The sequence below is a fragment of the Podarcis vaucheri genome (assembly GCF_965113315.1).
Source record: "Podarcis vaucheri genome assembly, chromosome: 5".
NCBI lineage: Eukaryota > Metazoa > Chordata > Lepidosauria > Squamata > Lacertidae > Podarcis > Podarcis vaucheri.
In genome coordinates this window covers 81,874,901-81,893,485 of record NC_138763.1, presented here as the reverse complement: position 1 = coordinate 81,893,485, position 18,585 = coordinate 81,874,901, and the positions used below count along the sequence as shown (strand labels likewise).

Below are 18,585 nucleotides of genomic sequence, written 5' to 3'. Positions count from 1 at the left end.
CAACTGTGTCATCATGAATTGGAGTTACGGAAAGAGCAGACTGCAGCATCTATAGGAGTATAGCATCAATGGGCTGCATCAATGGGCTGCATCAATAGGAGTATAGCATCTTGATCAAGGGAAGTAATAGTGCCACTGTATTCTGCTCTGGTCAGACCTCACCTGGAGTACTGTGTCCAGTTCTGGGCACCACAGTTCAAGAAGGACACTGACAAACTGGAACGTGTCCAGAGGAGGGCAACCAAAATGATCAAAGGCCTGGAAACGATGCCTTATGAGGAACGGATAAGGGAGCTGGGCATGTTTAGCCTGGAAAAGAAGAGGAGGTTAAGGGGTGATATGATAGCCATGTTCAAATATATAAAAGGATGTCATATAGAGGAGGGAGAAAGGTTGTTTTCTGCTGCTCCAGAGAAGCGGACATGGAGCAATGGATCCAAACTACAAGAAAGAAGATTCCACCTAAACATTAGGAAGAACTTCCTGACAGTAAGAGCTGTTTGACAGTGGAATTTGCTGCCAAGGAGTGTGGTGGAGCCTCCTTCTTTGGAGGTCTTTAAGCAGAGGCTTGACAACCATATGTCAGGAGTGCTCTGATGGTGTTTCCTGCTTGGCAGGGGGTTGGACTCGATGGCCCTTGTGGTCTATTCCAACTCTATGATTCTATGATTCTATGATCTAGCTTGGGCCTATGAGGAGGTCTGATCAAGCAACTTTTTTTTTTTTAATAATAATACATTTTTTGGCCCTGCACATAAAGCTGAATTTGCACAAGTTAAATGCTGGAATATTCTAAAATGAATAGCAGACTCTATTCCTACGTGGGTTAGCCAATTGCTGCCATACTTTGTGCAACTGCTATAGCTTATAAAAGGATCACTGATCCCTTGGATCACACAACATGACTGAGTTAAATGCCCACCAGTTCCCCTGAATTGTTTGATGGGGGGGGGGAGGCATTTGAGCTGAGCTGGCTGCTTCATGGAAGAAATATTGCTGATCAAACACCACCCCAATTATTATTGTGACTATTTCCGCCTCGCTGAAAAGAAGCATCACATGCCCAAGACAAAAATCCACAAAAACTAAGCAAGGGAAGCTTTCTAGGGGCAGAGGCAGGTTTTCAAATTACGTTGTGTTTTGTATGTTATCATCTTGCTCTGTTAGGAGAGGGATCTGGAAGTTCAGCCACATTTTGATATGTATGGAAGTCAACAACAACAACAATGTTTTGATATGTATGATTCTCTGTTGATCTCCAGTAATGACACTTTTTTCCTTTTTATGCCCTGTCCTTCAGTCTTCGGATCATTTATTAATCCATTCTTTACTCCCAATGTGCAACATACGTTAGTCTTGCTTATTCAGTCATGTGGAAAAAATGGATTCCATATGTTCTCCATTTTGAGCTACGGGTTTTTAATGAGTCAGCAGGAGCAATGTTTGATCTTTTGCTATTTTTAGGTACTTATTTTACATACAGTTTAGCATCCCAACAGAACTGTGCATGACTCCCAGGAGTTCTACTGGTATGACCTCATGTCCCGTTCAAAGAAGAAGAGTTTGGATTTGATATCCCACTGTATCACTACCCGAAGGAGTATCAAAGCGGCTAACATTCTCCTTTCCCTTCCTCTCCCATAACAAACACTCTGTGAGGTGAGTGGGGCTGAGAGACTTCAGAGAAGTGTGACTGGCCCAAGGTCACCCAGCAGCTGCATGTGGAGGAGCGGAGACACGAACCCGGTTCCCCAGATTACGAGACTACCGCTCTTAACAACTACACCACACTGGCTCTCAAAAGCAAACATGTAGCCTTGCACCATTTTGATCTGCTGATCTAGATACAAATTCATTCCCCTGGTTCTACATTTGCCCTCTCCAGAAAAGGGTCTCAAGGAGTGGTGAGGATGCCCTGTAACAGAATCAAGGGTAGCCTTGTATTTGGCTTCAGACCCTACATATTGGCTCCATTGCCCTTGGTAGAAAAGAAGAAATAAATGGAAATGGAAAGCAAATGCAACTGATCAAGAGAGGGACAGGGCACATGGGGGGAATTAAAGCATCTTAGTGTAAAATACAGGGCTTCAAAAAGAGGTGAGAAAAGATCTACACAGGGAAAACAACGAGTCAACGAGCCTCACCATACAGTACGAAGATGTCACATTGCCAAATGAAAGAAAGCAATTTGGGAATGGACTGTTAAGTGGGTTTACGGACAACAGAAGATGAGGAGGAGAAAACAGGTTGGGAAAGAGGGATATGCCAAACAAAAAGGAGAACCTTAGTGCAGCAAATATAGACACAAAAAGGAAATGTCATCCATATGTCTTCCCCACAATGGCGTCCTTGTCTTTTTTAACACGGGGGAAGGAAAATTGAAACTGATGAACTAATGAAGGTGATTTGTTTGTGCTTTAATATTTCTGGTCCTATTTGATCACTGGCCTACTTTGGGAACTTGACAAAAGTACACACACACACACACACACACACACACACACACACACGAAGTAGGGGTGGAAACCTCTAGTATTCACCCATGTCACTTTATCATGTGCTCACTCCTGAGCCTGTTCCATCCTGTTTCCAGTGCCGGATTACCAAATAGGCAGAGTAGACACCTGCCTATGGGTCCCACGCCTTTTAGGAGCCCCATGACAATGGGTCAAAATATTAATGATTTGATCTTGAAAGAAAATTACATCAAGCTTTCTTAGTTCCACGTGTCAGGCAGAAGCAGTTTTTATTTTTAATTTATCTTTTAAAACATTTATTTCTCACCTTTTCCTCCATGGCGCAGAAGGTGGTGTACAAAGAACCATAGAATCACAGAAGTGTAGAGTTGGAAGGGAACACAAGGGCCATCTAGTTCAGGAGAGGGGGCTGGCCTCTGAAGACTCCTGAGGGCCAGATGGAGAGTGTGGATGCCATGGGCTTCAGATTCCCATCCCTGCCCCAAGCCTGTTATTTCCCTGCACAGGAAGTCAAGGCGTTTAAATTTCAGTTTGACGATGAATGCCAAAAAGAGACTCTTCACAAATTAGCCTACGTAACAAGAAAGAGTCTGTTGTTGAAACAGATTCACCAGTCACTCTTCAGCTGTTGTAGTGGGCTATTTGCAAGCATGCAGTTGCATTTAAATGCGGCTCCTTCTTACAGATGTTTTCTCAGGAGGAGCTCGAGGGAACATAGAGCCAGACTACACATTAATGCCTCTCACATGAAAAGCTGCCCAGCCAGCTCTTCCTGTTCAGAATTTTGAAGCCTTTTTGCCACCAGGTTTTGGTTTTTTTATATATAAAAACTAAAAGCTGGAGGGGATTGAAGTCTTATACACAGGAAAGGAGGAACCACTGGCTGGCTTTCTTCTCCTCCTCCTTCTGTGGATGTTGTTTATCCCCAGATCTCTCTTTCATCACAGCTAACCTTCCTTAGGAGTTGGGGGAAGGGGAAGCAGCAGACTCGTACGAGACTCACATGAGATATTCACCACATCATTCATAATATTCCAATCCTGATTTTCAGATCAAGCTGCATCGTAAAGCAGTCTATGATAAATCATGCTAATAATGATGCAAATAAGGCACTCCTGATACAAACTGCAATTCTGAAATGCTTCATATATTTTCTTCCTGCTGTAGGTTCACCATTTAGAGCAGTGGTGGAGAACTTCTGGCCCGGGGGGCAAATGCAGCCCTCTGTCCTCTGTAGACTCACCCAAATTTCTAATTGTCCTGCGATTTCTAGGCATGGGTCAGAAAGTTTTTCCTTTTTCTTTTGTCCCGCCACATTCCCTGGGAAAACTCCCTTTTTACTGCTAATTGGAACTAATGTTATTGTGGATTAACGTTTGTCAATTTGGCAGTAAACCACAGGTTTCCCTGAGGAAAGCGACAGCCCCCCCCCAAAAAAAACCCCAACCCCATCAGACCCCTGCCTAAAAAATAACAGGACAATGAGAAGTGTGGGTGAGCCCTCTGTTGTGTATTCAGTGGTCTGTGTTTGCCTGAGCTTGAGTCTAGACTAAGGATGCTGAGCCCCTGTGTTCTGATTCGATACATGATATCCAATCTTTAGCATTATCAGGTTTTGGGCTACTGGCATTGGCTCTTAAACTCTGAATTACGATTAACAGCTTGCATGTTTAAACAGCCAATCACATTGAGAGTGGGAGTGGTCCGAGCCTTTGGAAATACATATAAGCAGTTGCTTTGCCCCTGTTGTTCAGTTCTGTTAGCTCGATAAAGTCTCTTACTGTGATTACTGTGCCTCACCTCACACAAACCTATATACTCTTTACCCTCTGTCTGGCCCTTGAGACTTCCCACCAGGCTACACCCCTGCTCAGCTACACCCCCTCCTTGAGAGGCTTGGGTCTTCCTCCTCACATGAATCTAATTGCATGGAAGGGGGAAGGAGGGTCACATGTTCCTGACCTGCCCCCTGTATTGCATCATTGTTGCCTGATTGACATGCCTCTCACATGTTGCAAGGGTAATTTTTGCCGTGTGGCAAAATGGAAGCATTTCAAATCCTGATCTCTCAAAGTTCTCAGTTGCATGAGGAGCCTGCATGCTTACAGCAAGATCCCCACTTGCAGAAGTCACCCTTATCGAGGTGCACAGATCAGGCAATGGTGGCACGACAAAGGGGCGTGGTGACCCCACTCTCCTCCCTCATGCGTTTGCAGGTGCACAAGGGGGGAAAGCTGAATAAGGCCAATGCCATGCTAATTCATCTGGATTTATTGGGAATCACAAAGGCCACAAGAGTCTCCATACTAAATGTTCCACTACAATTGCAGCAGATGGGTGAAATCGTATCCCAAATGCTCCCCAGTGTCTGGAAGCAGCAGTTCACGGTCTCTTAACATGGAGTTTTACCAGCTGTTTTGGAGGCTGTGTAGAGATAGGGAAGCTGTTGAATCCTCCAGCAGGCAGACTTTGGGGGTTTCCTATATTCCAACATAGATGTCCAAAGTTGCACAAAGTTAACCGAGCAAAGATTTCTACTTCTGAATCTACAGCACATGCTCTGTATTGACAAATCATTTTCCAGGCTTCATGATAGCAGATCATTATTATTAGACAAGATGTATTAAGGAAGCACTTAGATTTTCAGAGAACAGATTTCTCATCCTACTGCATTATATTGCCATGCAGCTACAGAGGCCATTCTGGAATTGTGGTAACACTTGCTAGGTAAACAAAGTATAGTAGTACTGTATTAGCTTTCATCTGAGAGTGTTTTAATGGTACCGCCTCACATACCATCTGTTTGAATGATTTAAAACTCTGTACTGGGCTGGCTTACCTTATGACACCCTGAGATGAACTGACTACAAGTTCAATGAAGGGGAGATATCTATATCCATCCTCTGGCAATCAGTCCCATTGCCCACAATCTTGCCATATACAACACAGCAGAGTCTGGGAATAAAAACAGAAGAAGGACCCTGTTAGTTCATACCAAAGACATATCTAGTCCAATGTTCTGTTCTTGACTGTGGCCCACTAGATGCCTCAGGGAAGCAGAACATTCCTCCTCTGTTGTCTGGTATTTAGATGTAGGCTTACAGGTAAGAATAGATATGGGGCAGGAAACCTGCAACCCTCAACTCCCATCACATTTGAGTCCTGGCCACGCAGCCTGTGGCTGATGTGAACTGGAGTCTGAAGGTCAACTGGTTCCCCACTCTGTCAGTAGACCTATATCCCATTAATTAATTTAAAAGCCATTTAATATGGTGGTTATCACCACATCTGGTGGCACTGTATCCCATGTATCCATTAGGGATTGGGTGAAGATTTGCTTTTTGTGGCTGTTGCTGTTCTGTTATGAACCTACCACCAAGCAGTTGCCGGTGTTCTGCAGAATTACACAACTGTGATCATAAGGACCAACATCTCTGCCTGCATGCTTTGCAACTTTCCATGGAGAATCATTGCATTGGTGCTGAATACTCAGGTACACTGGGGTTGTCAGCCATTAGCAGTGCTATCGAACTCCTGTTCTATAGTGGCAGTGACAGATGTCATGGCAGTGATGGCCACAAGGAGAAAGGCTGCAGGGAGCCAACAAGCCCATCACCTACAATACCTCCTGCTGTAGGCATATGTAGCAGCAGAAGCAATTGTATGGATGAAGTAATGCTCCATTTACAGCTCAGTCATCTGTCTCCTTCACCTGCTCACGCAAGAAGGCATGCAGGTGTGTTGTGCAGCAGGCAAGGATGGACTGATAAGATCACTGCAGAGAGAATGTACAGGAGGGTCCGTGACTATTCTGCTTCAGTGAGGTTGCGCAAGTGCAACGTCTGGAGTCAGAAGTGACAGCCTTAACATTCAATACTGAGTAGCATTGAAGGCTCAGCTGCAAACTACTGCATCTTGGTGCAATATATTTTTTAAAGTCACACATGTTTGCAACTAGCTAGCTGACATATAGAGTTGGTAGGCTCTCAGAGACCCACTTGTCACTTCAAGGCTGTAACCACCTCATGCAAGCTTCCCTAGAGATGATCCCACTGAACTCTATGAGCCTGAGTAAACAAGCTTGGAGTATCAAAGTATCATTTTAATTTTCTCCTCACGTGCAACCACACTGATTTGCCACTTTTACAAAATGGAACCTCCAGGTTTAGAGGCACAGGGCCCCTGAATAACAAATCTTGGGAACAAGCAGCAGACGAGGGCTGCTGCTTCCAGGAACCACTGGCCAGCTTCTGAGAAGTATCTGGCTGGTCATTGCAAGAAACAGAATGCTAGACTAGCAGGGCCTTTGATCTGATCCAGCTGGGCTTTTCTGGTGGCAACTAGAAGCCTTTCTTAGTCTCTCTTTGAATTTCAAAAAACACTTGAATTTGTGTGTTTTGGCTCCCTTAATCAATTCCAAAGTTCCGCTCCATGCTTCTCTCCCGATTTTAGCCAAATCATGCTCCACTGTTAGCCAGTAACTAAGGCCACCATCACAAAAATTAGAGGACTAGGCCAGCCTGCAATGCTAACACTGCTTCTGAGCCTCCAACAGACACCGTCCACATATCATTTACTAGATTTGAATGAACTGTAGGGGTTGAGCTCAGGCAAGGGGACAAAATCCTTAAAGCTCCCTGTAATCCTTTTTTTTAATCCAAACTGCTCAAGACGAATCATTTGGGGACTATGGTTTCGATGTAAAGTATAAATGCCAGCCACATAAATCATAGATGATACGGAGCCCTGTTCAGGCTGCATTTGTGAGGCCTCCAACAATTTGCCAGCAGATGGAACTAAAAAGCAGAGAGTGTTTCCTTCAAGGAGCGTTATGCATCTGGTCATCTTATGCATAAAGACTTGGGAGGCGGGTGCCCTTCGGTCTGTTTGTTTTAAAAATTCAGCTTCTTGCCAATCAGGGTGCTTTTGTGTGAAATGCCTTATTCAGATTGTAGGTTCATATTTTATAGGGAAGAAACCCAGGCTCTATACTTCAAGGGAACAGAGGATCCATAGCTATACTCTGCATAGATAAGGTCCCAAGCCTAGTAAGTCATCACCTCTGGCTAAAGCATCTCATATTTCAGGACCAGGGGAAAATTCTGCCTGAAATCCTGGAGAGCTACAGTCAGAGAAGTTACTGGGCAAGATATATCAGTGATCTAAAGTATTGGAAGACACAAGATTTACCCACCTGGGAAGAATGGCAGATGAAGTTGATGGACTATATGGAACTGGCGGAAATGACTGGCAGAATCCGAGACCAGGGAGAAGAGTCAGTGGAAGAAGACTGGAAAAAGTTTAAGGACTATTTACAGAAATACTGTAAAATTAATGAATGTTAGAAAAATGTTGGAATGAAGTTATATGGCTTTAGTAGAAATGTTATAAGGAACTAAGTATAAATAGATTAATAGAGTATTAAAGGAAAAAATAAGGATAGAATGTGTCAAGATAATTATAGGATAGAAAACAGAGGAAGATGGAAAGGAATTGCTGAAACAATTAACAGAAGTGGAATACAAAAAGGGAGGTGTGAGGAGGTCATTGAAATAAGCGAATGAAAGATAAGATATTGAAATTGTTTGATATGTTTCAAACGGTTTTTGTTTTGTTAGTTTAATGTGTTAGTGTCATGTAGTGTCTTTGTATTGTATTGTATTGTCTTTTTGTGTGTGTTTAAATTGTTGGAAGAGTAATAAATGTTTTTGTTTTTGTTTTTTTATAAAAAAGATATATCAGTGATCTAATTTAGCATAAGCCAGCTTCTTACAGTCATAATCATGCTGTTCCATTAATATATAAACTTTTGGCTCTGCTGATGAGTGACAAATTAATGCTACAGTCCTAAACACACAGACATGCATACACCTTCTTAAATTAACACTGCTATTCTGAATAAACATACTTGAAGTCATGGGATAAGACTAAGTTAAGCAATTATCCACAGTGGCTCCCAAAATATAAAGGGAATATTTGTTCCACAGTATTATGTTAATAACAGTTTCACTGGCATGGTTTCCCTCAGAGAACCTTGAGAATTGTATTTTGGTAGAGGCGCTGAAGATTCTCTGTTAGAAATCCCTAGTCTCCCTACCCTTTGCAGAACTACAGAACTACACCAAATATTTCACTGTAGGCGTGGGCTCCATCAAAACAGCTGATTTTATGTCAGTGTTTAGATTCATTAAGTTGACATCAATAGACCACTGCAGCCAAGCCCCCTTTTAAGCATGAGATGTCAAGAGCTTCCATTTAAGCCACATCCTTATTGTTCCCAGTCATAATGCTTGAGTCACAAAGGCCAAACGCGCAGGTGGGATCCAAGTGGGTGGGATTTGTATATCAAATGCCTAGAAGTGTTGCTGGACAAAGTGCCTTGTCTTTCATTGAATGGCTTTTCTTACATAATTTCACCCCTTGCAAAATGTCTCATGAGTCAATTCAAGTGCTATGCATAAATCTCAGCATGGTTCTGACGTGAATCATTTCCCCCTACTATCCAATATTAAACTCAGCACTTAAGGCAGGGAGTGGCGGGATAACATTTTATTGAAAACAGTTTGCACCTTGGCAAATAAATTACATGTTCCAAAAATTACATACTGAAGAAGCCTGTTCCCCCACCCCCTAGCTCCGGTACATGGTTTTAGCCTATCATTGGGATTCCTTGCCCTGCTGCCTAACTGATTTGCTTAACTGATCAGGATGTTGTGGAGATTCATCACGTATGGATGGAGGTAGAATTCAAACATATCTTCATCCAGAATAAACAGGAGTGGCACTTCCCATTTCACTGCCAGAGGTAAAACAGTAATGTGCTGATGTGCTGCCACAGAAGCCGCCCTTATCTGGTGGTGCCCGCAAAGCAGAGGCAATGGCAACAGGTTCTGGCGAGATCTCATGAGATTTCACAAGCTCTCACGGGCCAGCCCTGAGCAGAAGCAACATATAATGGTCATTTCCAGAGATGTATCACTCTAGAACATAACTACCCCAGTGCCTAGTAGCTATTAGAATATACACAGTCCACACAGAGATCCAGCTTGGCTGTGTATTGCATTGGGAATGGGGGTCATGAGAGCGCTGCTCACACATCCTAAGGTCAGTGTGGGCAGGCTTCTCCCAAAGTTGAAGTCACATGCTAAAAAAATCCTCTAGGTTTATACTCCCTTATCAACCTACAAGACTTAAAATTGACTTATTAATAGATTGACTGAAATTGGATTAAGTGCTCTTGAAACCTGTTTCCCCTCTTCAAAAAAGAAAAAGAAGAAGTCTATTTGTGGTAAGCCAAGTGATGGCAGAATGCACCAAAAAGCCTAGGATAACCATTGTTTGACAAATCTCTCTGCAAACAAACCAGAGTAAATGCTCAATAAACAGGTAATTTGGAAGAGGCATGCATCATTCAGAATGAAGGGGAGAAGGGTTATATATTTGCATTCTTATCCATACTTCCATTATTTAAAAAAGAAGCCTCTCTATTCATAGGGGAAGTTTATTGGGAGGGTAGCCTAGCAATCTCCCTTTTTTCCTTAAGGGAAATTTGGTGCCAAATGCCATCTGCCAAGTGTTTGGAGGGTTTCTGTGCCAGCCCTGGACCCCTGGCAGAACATCTAGTGCTGCTGTGAGGCCGGTGGCACCCAGAACCTCCCTGCAAGACAGTTTAACTAAGAACTTGACCCAAGTTCTCTGTGTGTCCCAGGTAGGGATGTGCAGAATAGAACCTCCCCATGGAATATATCTAGTCTTATCAAAATACTTTGGGCTTCCTTCAACATTTTTTTTTTTTTTGAGTGGAATTCTTCTCAAAATTTCACTTTTGGTGGGGACTCTACCACACGCCACTGCAGGAAAACTATTTGCCTGCCCTGTATTTAAAAGTTAGCATGTTAATGTACACCTTTTTAAAGATCCTTTCTTAGGCCCATGTGAAGCAAAAAATAAAATCCTTATTCCCCCCCTTTAAGGTACTTGCTTGAGGAAAGCTGGTTACATATGGGTCCTCCCCCCATTGCATTCTCAGTGCTTTTCTATTGACAAATGCACTCCATTGGCACCTTATTTGTTGTTTTTTTATTGGATGCAGAAGCTTATGTTGCGTCCCCATTCCCACTTCATGTTGATGTCAGAAAAATTTACATGGATGATTACTCCCTTAGCATGCTTATCCATCATCATAATGGCAAGACGTCACCATCCCAACAAACTCAAAGAGATCACCCAAATTCTCTCAGTTTGTCTAAAGGCTGCATTAACCTTCAGAGCTTGATTTATTCTTTATTTACACAACTTCAGTCTCCCAGGTGCTTGCTGTATGTTTTTACCTCACCTTTGTCTTTGAAGCAGGTGAGTTTTCATTGTTTCTAACACCTCATTTTTTCCTGAGCAGCTGGAACATGTCATTATAAACCATATCAGCCTGCCACCATTTTGTTTTCGGGCCAAAGAACCACCCATCCCTTTCCTCTTCAATTCTAATAAATAATAGGAAGAAGAAGAAGAAGAAGAAGAAGAAGAAGAAGAAGAAGAAGAAGAAGAAGAAGAATGATGCTGCTCTGTCCCATCTGGAGCGGCCGGGGAATTATGTGAGGCTGCTGTTTGTGGATTTTAGCTCTGCTTTTAACACTATCCTCCCCCATAGACTGGTGTCCAAGTTAGAGACGATTGGACTCCCCAACTCCACCTGTCTCTGGGTTTTGGATTTTTTGTCAGAACGTTCTCAGAGGGTTAGAGTAGGGTCACATGTGTCCACAGCCCTTAGCCTTAACACCGGCTCACCACAGGGTTGCGTGTTGAGTCCCCTGCTCTATGCTCTCTATACGTACGACTGTACAGCCATCTACTCCAGCAACAAAATCATCAAGTTTGCTGATGATACTACGGTGGTGGGGCTCATTTCAGGAGGGGATGAGTCCGCCTATCGGGACGAGGTGGAGCGGCTCTGTGTTTGGTGTGGAGAGAACAATCTGGCTCTCAATACGGCTAAGACCAAGGAATTGGTGGTGGATTACAGGAAAAAAAAGGCGGACATTCAGCCCTTGTATATCAACGGGGAACGGGTGGAGAGGGTGGCGGAATTCAGGTTTTTGGGAGTGACTATGGATCAGGGCATGACTTGGAGCGCAAATACCACTGCTCTGGTGAAGAAGGCCCAGCAGAGAATTTATTTCCTCAGACTTTTAAAAAAGAACAATCTGAGTGAGAGACTGCTGGTGTCCTTCTACCGAGGCTCCATAGAGAGCATACTTACATACTGTATTTGTGCTTGGTTCTCCAGTTGTACAGCTAGGGAGAGGAAGGTGCTCCAGAAGGTCATAACCACAGCCCAAAGGATTATTGGTCACCCTCTCCCACCTTTGGAAGAACTGTACGGTTCCCGTTGCCTTAGGAAAGCAAACAACATCCTGCAGGATCCATCTCACCCGGGATACAGTCTGTTTGCACTACTGCCTTCTGGCAGGAGGTATAGAAACATCAAGTCTAGGACAAATAGACTGAAAAACAGTTTCTATCCAAGAGCTGTGGCCTTTTTGAATGCTGTAACTCGATAGTGAGACCTGGGAGTTTGATGGGTGTGGGTGTGGGTGTGGTTGGAAGGTGGTTTGTTTGGTTGTTGCTGTTGTTTTGTTTTTGTTGTTTTTAAGGGTTGGCATCCAATTTCGTTGCACTTGTGCAATGTTGCACTAGTGTAATGACAATAAAGAATCTATCTATCTATCTATCTATCTATCTATCTATCTATCTAGTCTCTAAGCAGCAAGCTCAGCAGTTATCCAGGGTTCGGTTTCCTTGAAATGAAGTTCAGTAGAGACTGTGGTCTTTTTAGGGTATATGGCTTTATTTATACAACCTGAGCATAAGATGGAGGGGTCCATGGCATTAACACCTCAGCATCTAGTTTTACCCTAGTATCTGTCCTCTTTTGCATCTGCCTTCCACTCCTCATTAGAACTCTGTTCTCTGATATTTAATCTCCTATGTACATCAATTTTTGTTTTGGACAGAGTAACATTTAGATGAGGAATATCCCTGCTGCCCCTCCCCAAATCTATCACACAGACACATAGTTCCCACCTCATGTTTGGGCTGTATGTGCAGACTACATTAATCACTTGCTAGCTACATCCCACTTATATGACCATATGAAGGTACCATAATACTAAATCAGGTCGTTGATCTATCTCACTCACTTTTGTCTTGCTGTGGCCATCAGTGCCTTGAACACTGTCAGCCCTGCAACTTGATAATCTTTGAACTAAAGGACAGAATCTGGGACCTTTTGGATGGGGTACATTTTGCACATGATGGGTATCTTCATAATGAATGGGGTACGACAGAAAAAGGCAAGCTGATGGCTATATTCAGGACCTTGGACACTTAGATGCTGTCACTATTTTTGCAGGTGTGATTCAGTGGCGCGTGCACACACACACACAAATTTTCAAGCTGTGCCATTAAACTGGATCCCACGGTCCTGCACATCAAACCTGCTCACTAACCAGGTTTTCTGGAAGCACCCCGAGACAAAATTTGTTAAGCAAAATTTTCTCTGCCCACCACCATCTCAGATAGCCTCAGATTTATGGCTTTGCTTGCTTGGATATTGTGGCTGTGCTTTTATATCATTTATAACAGAATGACATACTCATAAGAGAAAACTCTTGATTTATCTGCTTTTTAGTCTGTTGTACTTCCATTGGTTCTCTAATGAGTCACCACTGTTGCTTGCCAAAATTATGTTGTTAATACCCATCGCTTGGAGTTAATTCAGATTATTGGCTACTGAATGAAAGTGGGTTGAATTTATCAATGCCCTTTACCAGATAATTTCTAGTTATATGTTGTCTCTAAAAATATAAATTGCTCTTTTAAATGCTTACTTGTGAAGAGTACTTCAGGCATAACTTGTAAGATGTATGCTGCTCTGTGAAGAATATTGTCTTGTTTGAGTCAAAATAGTGATATTAGCTGAATAGAAATCCCCGCTACGCACACAATTTCCTTGTCTTTTTAATTCTTAGCTTTTTTCTGTGCCATTGTTTCCTCTGGTTTGTCCTTCTTTGTCTCTACATGGATCTGTTACATGAGTGATCCAAGCCTTTCAGGAATACCATTCTGAACAGGATGACATCACAATGCTACCTAGTCAATCAGATTAGGCTAAACAGTGATATCACAGAGGTGAGGTGAAAACAAAGCTAATCAGCCTTGCCTGTCTCAAGAGGCTGTTGTGTCATTGAAGGAAAGGTGAAATATAAATGTAATAAAATAAGTCATGATAAATAATAGTTAGATATGCTGCTCCATGAATATATTTCTCTTCCTCATGATTGAGAAACTAGTGGATTAGACATAACCATGACTGATAGGTGTATCAAGGGCTATTAGCCATTTTGGGTAATCTTCCCTGTTTCAGAGGCAGTATACTTGAACACTAGCAACTGGGAAGGGGCAAAAAACAGAGATTTTTTTTCATCCCATTCTTGTGGTCTTCTCAGAAGCAACTGGTTAGTCAAAATTGGGAAAAGGACGTTGGGCTAGATAGACCTTTGGTCTGATCAAGATGCAGGGCTGAACTCAGACAGTACTGGGGTGGGGTGTTCTTGTTAAGTTGTGGATGAACATACCAGACGACACAGCGATTCTTCAAACAGCTCTTGTTTATTCACAGGCCAGAACAGAACTGAACTGAAGGGTTCAGCCAGCCTGCTTATATAGAGCTCCAGTACCACGCAACTGTAACAACTTTCTGTAACTATCCAATCACTGAACGTCACTTTCAATCCCTTATTTGCATATGCGGACCTGAGTGAAAACTATCTACAGTATCCCCCTGCTGGCCCAGGGTGAGAACTTCAGTACATAACAGTTCTTGACTTTATATTTCACTGCAATGTCTATTGTGCTTGTGTCCTTCCAATAATAAAGTAGAATTACTGAGTGAGTTGGAAACACATATAAATAACCATAGGCATCTTCTGAAGAGCAGCAGTGAATATGAGATTAATCATTATTATATGGCAAACAAATGCTGCTGCATAATGACCATGCAGACTATTAGGTAAAACAAAAAGTGTTCTGGAGCTTTTGAATTGTATCTCTCTCCCCCAGCCCCCAGAAGAGAGCACTTAGGTCAAGGGTGAAATTTGATAGTTAACATAGGAAGCCCAAGGATAGCATTAAAATATACCTGAATGTTAAAAGAACAGCGGGTTACATTTTTTACCCAAAGTGTGGTTTAGTCCAGGTGGTATCTTAATTTCATGTTGGTTTTTTTTAAGTCTCCTTACTGGGTCAAAAGCCTTCAATGGAGGCAGAAGTGAGCATTTAAAAAAGAGTGTTCAATAGAGGAAGCTTTTTATCAAGTAAAATGCTGTTTTGTACTATGTCTTGAAGTGTGGAATCAAATTCATTTTCATCGTTCTCATGCTCAGTAAGGTTTTGCAGCTCAGGACGACAATACAGTGGTACCTTGGTTTAATTTTAATTTAATCCATTTCGGAAGTCCATTCTTAAACTAAAACCATTCTTAAACCGAGGCATGCTTTCCCTAATGAGGCCTCCCACTGCCGGTGCCCTTCCACTATTTGGCTTCTGTTCTTAGACCAAGGTAAAGTTCACAAAGTGGGACATGACTTCCAGTTTTGGGGAGTTTGTAAACTGAATAGTTTGTAAACAGGGCTGTTCTTAAACCGAGGTATCTCAAGGACTGCCTCTTTCCATAGGGACCTACCTGGAACCCGAGATCACCACCTGAGGTCCTTCTTCATGTGCCTCCTCCATGAGATATCTGGAGGGTGGCAACATGAGCATGGGCCTTTTCTGCAGTGGCTACCTGCCATTACACATCTTTAGACACTAGGTGAATATATTTCGCTTCAATCAGGCCTTGGGCTGATCAACGTCAGGTACCCTTTTAAATGTGTTGTGGGAGGGGGGGAATTATTGGTTTGTTTTTGTTCTTATTTTTATTAAGTATTTTGTTGGGGGTTTGTATTGTAATTTTCTTGTTGTGAACTGCCCTGAGATCTACAGATAAAGGGTGGTATAAAACAACAAAGGGTGGTATAAAACAACAGCAACAACAATAATAATACTACAGTGGCATGTATTTCCTCATTGTCATCTTGTTGAAGCAAACTTCGCCAGCCTGGTGCCCTCAAATGGCTGTCTGTGGGCGGATGGGCACTGTCTTCTAAAACACATGGAGGGCACCAGCTTGGCGAAAACTCAAAAAACTCTCCTACAGGCAACATATAAGTTTTCTCTTTGCTTGAATGGAGGATGCCATGGAAGGCTGAGAGCACAACTGGGCAGACTAGGATCTAGTTTGGGGTCCTCCCTAATAGAATCTCAAACTTAGCTGGAGCCAAGTTGAAAATAGCACCTTAGAAAGAATGGCAGACATACACCTAAAATTAGGGCTAATCTGAGTTGGGATCCAACAACATCTGGAGAGCCAAAGGTGTCCCATCACTGTACTAGAGGCTGACTTCTGCTTTTAAAAACAAGGAAAAACACAAGAGAAGAGTGGCAAACAGCTGTGAATATCATGTAGTTTGATCATAAGAAACGATGTTTAGTTTTATTTGCTTGTGCGTTTGGCGAAGTGTCATTGGGACTTCCCCAAAGTGTTCCTGGTATGTTTTGTTTTTACATTAAATGTCGCCTGTCATTTGGAAGGCGTCTTCCATCCGAGTCGCTTTATAATTTGTACATACAGTCGACAGCCCTGGAGATAACAGAAAAGCTCCATTTGTGTCTGTCTAACTGCTGAGTAATTTCCTCTGAAGAAGAGCCTTCCTGTTCAAAATGTGAATGGATTCAGCATGGAGCAGCACATTTAAGAAAGTTTTGACACTTGATGGTTTGGGCTTCTCATATTTTCGTCTCAAAAACTCAAGAACCCAATGCATTATCTCAAAATACGTGGGACAGGAGTTCCCAGTTTTTCTATGAATGAAACTTATGGCAATTCTAGTGCACAACGGAATGCCAGTAAGAAAATGAATGGAAGATATCAGTTATGCAAAGCTTCCACAGAGCTATGGGTTGGTTAGAGAAACTCCCAAAATTCTTCTCATCCAGATTTCTTCCTGGATTATGGCATTCCAAATTACCTGGCCTTATTTCCAGAGTTGGATCCAGATCTAGAGGGCAACCCATACCTCCTTAGCACCAGGCAGTGGGGGGTTGGGGGGTTGAATTGGGTCAACGTGTCCTTCCACACTGCCCTGCCAGTCTCCACTAGCACAGAGCTCCCCCTTTCATCCCACCAAATAGATGAGCAGTCAAAAATGCCACTGGCAGGACCCTCACTACTGGAAGTCAACAGAATGTCCCATTGGATCCTGAGCCAGCCCTAATGTTGCTGAATGATCATTGTTCCATTAAGTTCTGGCACAATTATGTTCCTGTTATTTCAAGCTAACACAGATTCCTGAGTATGCACATTTTCCTGCAATTTCCAGTTCCTTCCATTCATTCATTCATTCATGCACCCCGGCCCCCCGGCCCCACATTCTACATTGTTAATTGGCATGCACAAACAAATAAAGTACTGCAACAACAACCAGAAAAAGCAACCTTAATGTAGACATGATTGCACCAAAGTTCTTTTTCTTGGGTGTTTGACATCTGCACTTCAGTGTATTAAGAGACTACAAAAAGAATCATGATAAGACAGGTATTCAAATTGGTACTATTTTTCTAGAATAAGAGGGGTTGGAACTCACAATGAACACCTCCATTGTTTTCTTAGAATGGCAATGGCTCACACATTCCTGTGAGCTCTCCCTGAAAAAAGTCCTGTATCCAACCACACCTTTTGTTTGCAGCGTTTCATGAGCGTATATTGCTCACTGGGGAGGCAGAAAGACCACACAAATGAAATGGAAGCAGCAGTTACAAGTCGCTCTGCATGCTGCAATTCCAAATGTAATTTTAGAAATTATCCAAGTTAAATCAGAATTCAGGAGCAGTGCAAAACAGGAGAGAGCAAAACCATGGAACAATAACACAATAGGGGGAATTCTCTCACCCTTAGGCATGGGGGGCACCTAACATCAAGTACAGTGGTACCTCGGGTTAAGTACTTAATTTGTTCCGGAGGTCTGTTCTTAACCTGAAACTGTTCTTAACCTGAAGCACCACTTTAGCTAATGGGGCCTCCTGCTGCCACCACGCTGCCAGAGCCCGATTTCTGTTCTTATCCTGAAGCACTATTTCTGGGTTAGCAGAGTGTGTAACCTGAAGCGTATGTAACCTGAAGCATATGTAACCCGAGGTACCACTGTATTGCTGTCACTTAGGGAGCAGGCAGGAACAATTTTTTAAGATTACTCAGGAATTTTAACAGGTCTTATTTAACTGAGCACGTTTCACAGCACTATCCTGTGTCTGTCTACTCAGGAGTAAGTCCAACATGCATTATATACATTTTAAATCAAATTATTCCACTAACAAGTCTTCCTGGCTGTGAACTTAACCACCAAGAAGCCCTTGTAACATTCTAGATTGGGGTGGCGAACCCTTTGAGGGTCAGAGGGCTGAATTCACCTTGGATAACCCCGTGGGGGGGCTGCATGCCAACAGTTTGTGTGACCACCCTACATTCTTGCACACATGCACATAGACAAACATAGCCCCCCCATTAGCCATGTAGGTCAGCTGAGGGAGGGGGGAAATATCTCCCCTCCTCACATCAAATTATCCTCTCCCCCTTCCCTTTTATCCTTCACACATTGCTCGGGAAATCTGCACATTCCTCTAATTTCTCATCTGTGACAAAATGGCTCCTTTCCACATTAATTGTCATATAATTTAGGGCAGTAAATCCCCACCTTCTAAAAATGACATTTTAATCTCACTCCTAATTTGTTTGTTATCGAATCCCAATAAAGCAGTACACAAACTGATGGGGAGAATCTTCCATCTGGCTTTCTCTATAAAGAAAAATACAAGCCCAAATAGTGCTCGATTTTTTCTCGGAGATAAGAACACATAGCAAATATGAATTTATTCCAAATAACTTCATTGCTAACCATGTTGTAGGAATGCTGCCCTAAATCTCAACAAGACGTGAGGCTCCTGCTCTCCCATT

At 42.7% G+C, this 18,585-nt stretch overlaps 1 long non-coding RNA gene across 4 annotated transcripts in view; it reads right to left on the bottom strand.

Moving 5' to 3' along the window:
* LOC309532338 overlaps positions 1-18,585 on the bottom strand; it is a 77,950-nt gene that overhangs the window by 18,478 nt on the left and 40,887 nt on the right. For 3 of the 4 annotated variants that reach the window (XR_014219774.1, XR_014219775.1, XR_014219776.1), the window contains 2 exons: positions 5,317-5,432; positions 2,541-2,689 (listed from right to left, as the gene is read on the bottom strand). This is a non-coding gene — a long non-coding RNA (uncharacterized lncRNA). The remainder of the gene's footprint in view (positions 1-2,540; positions 2,690-5,316; positions 5,433-18,585) is intronic. The other variant, XR_014219777.1, reaches the window with a different exon arrangement.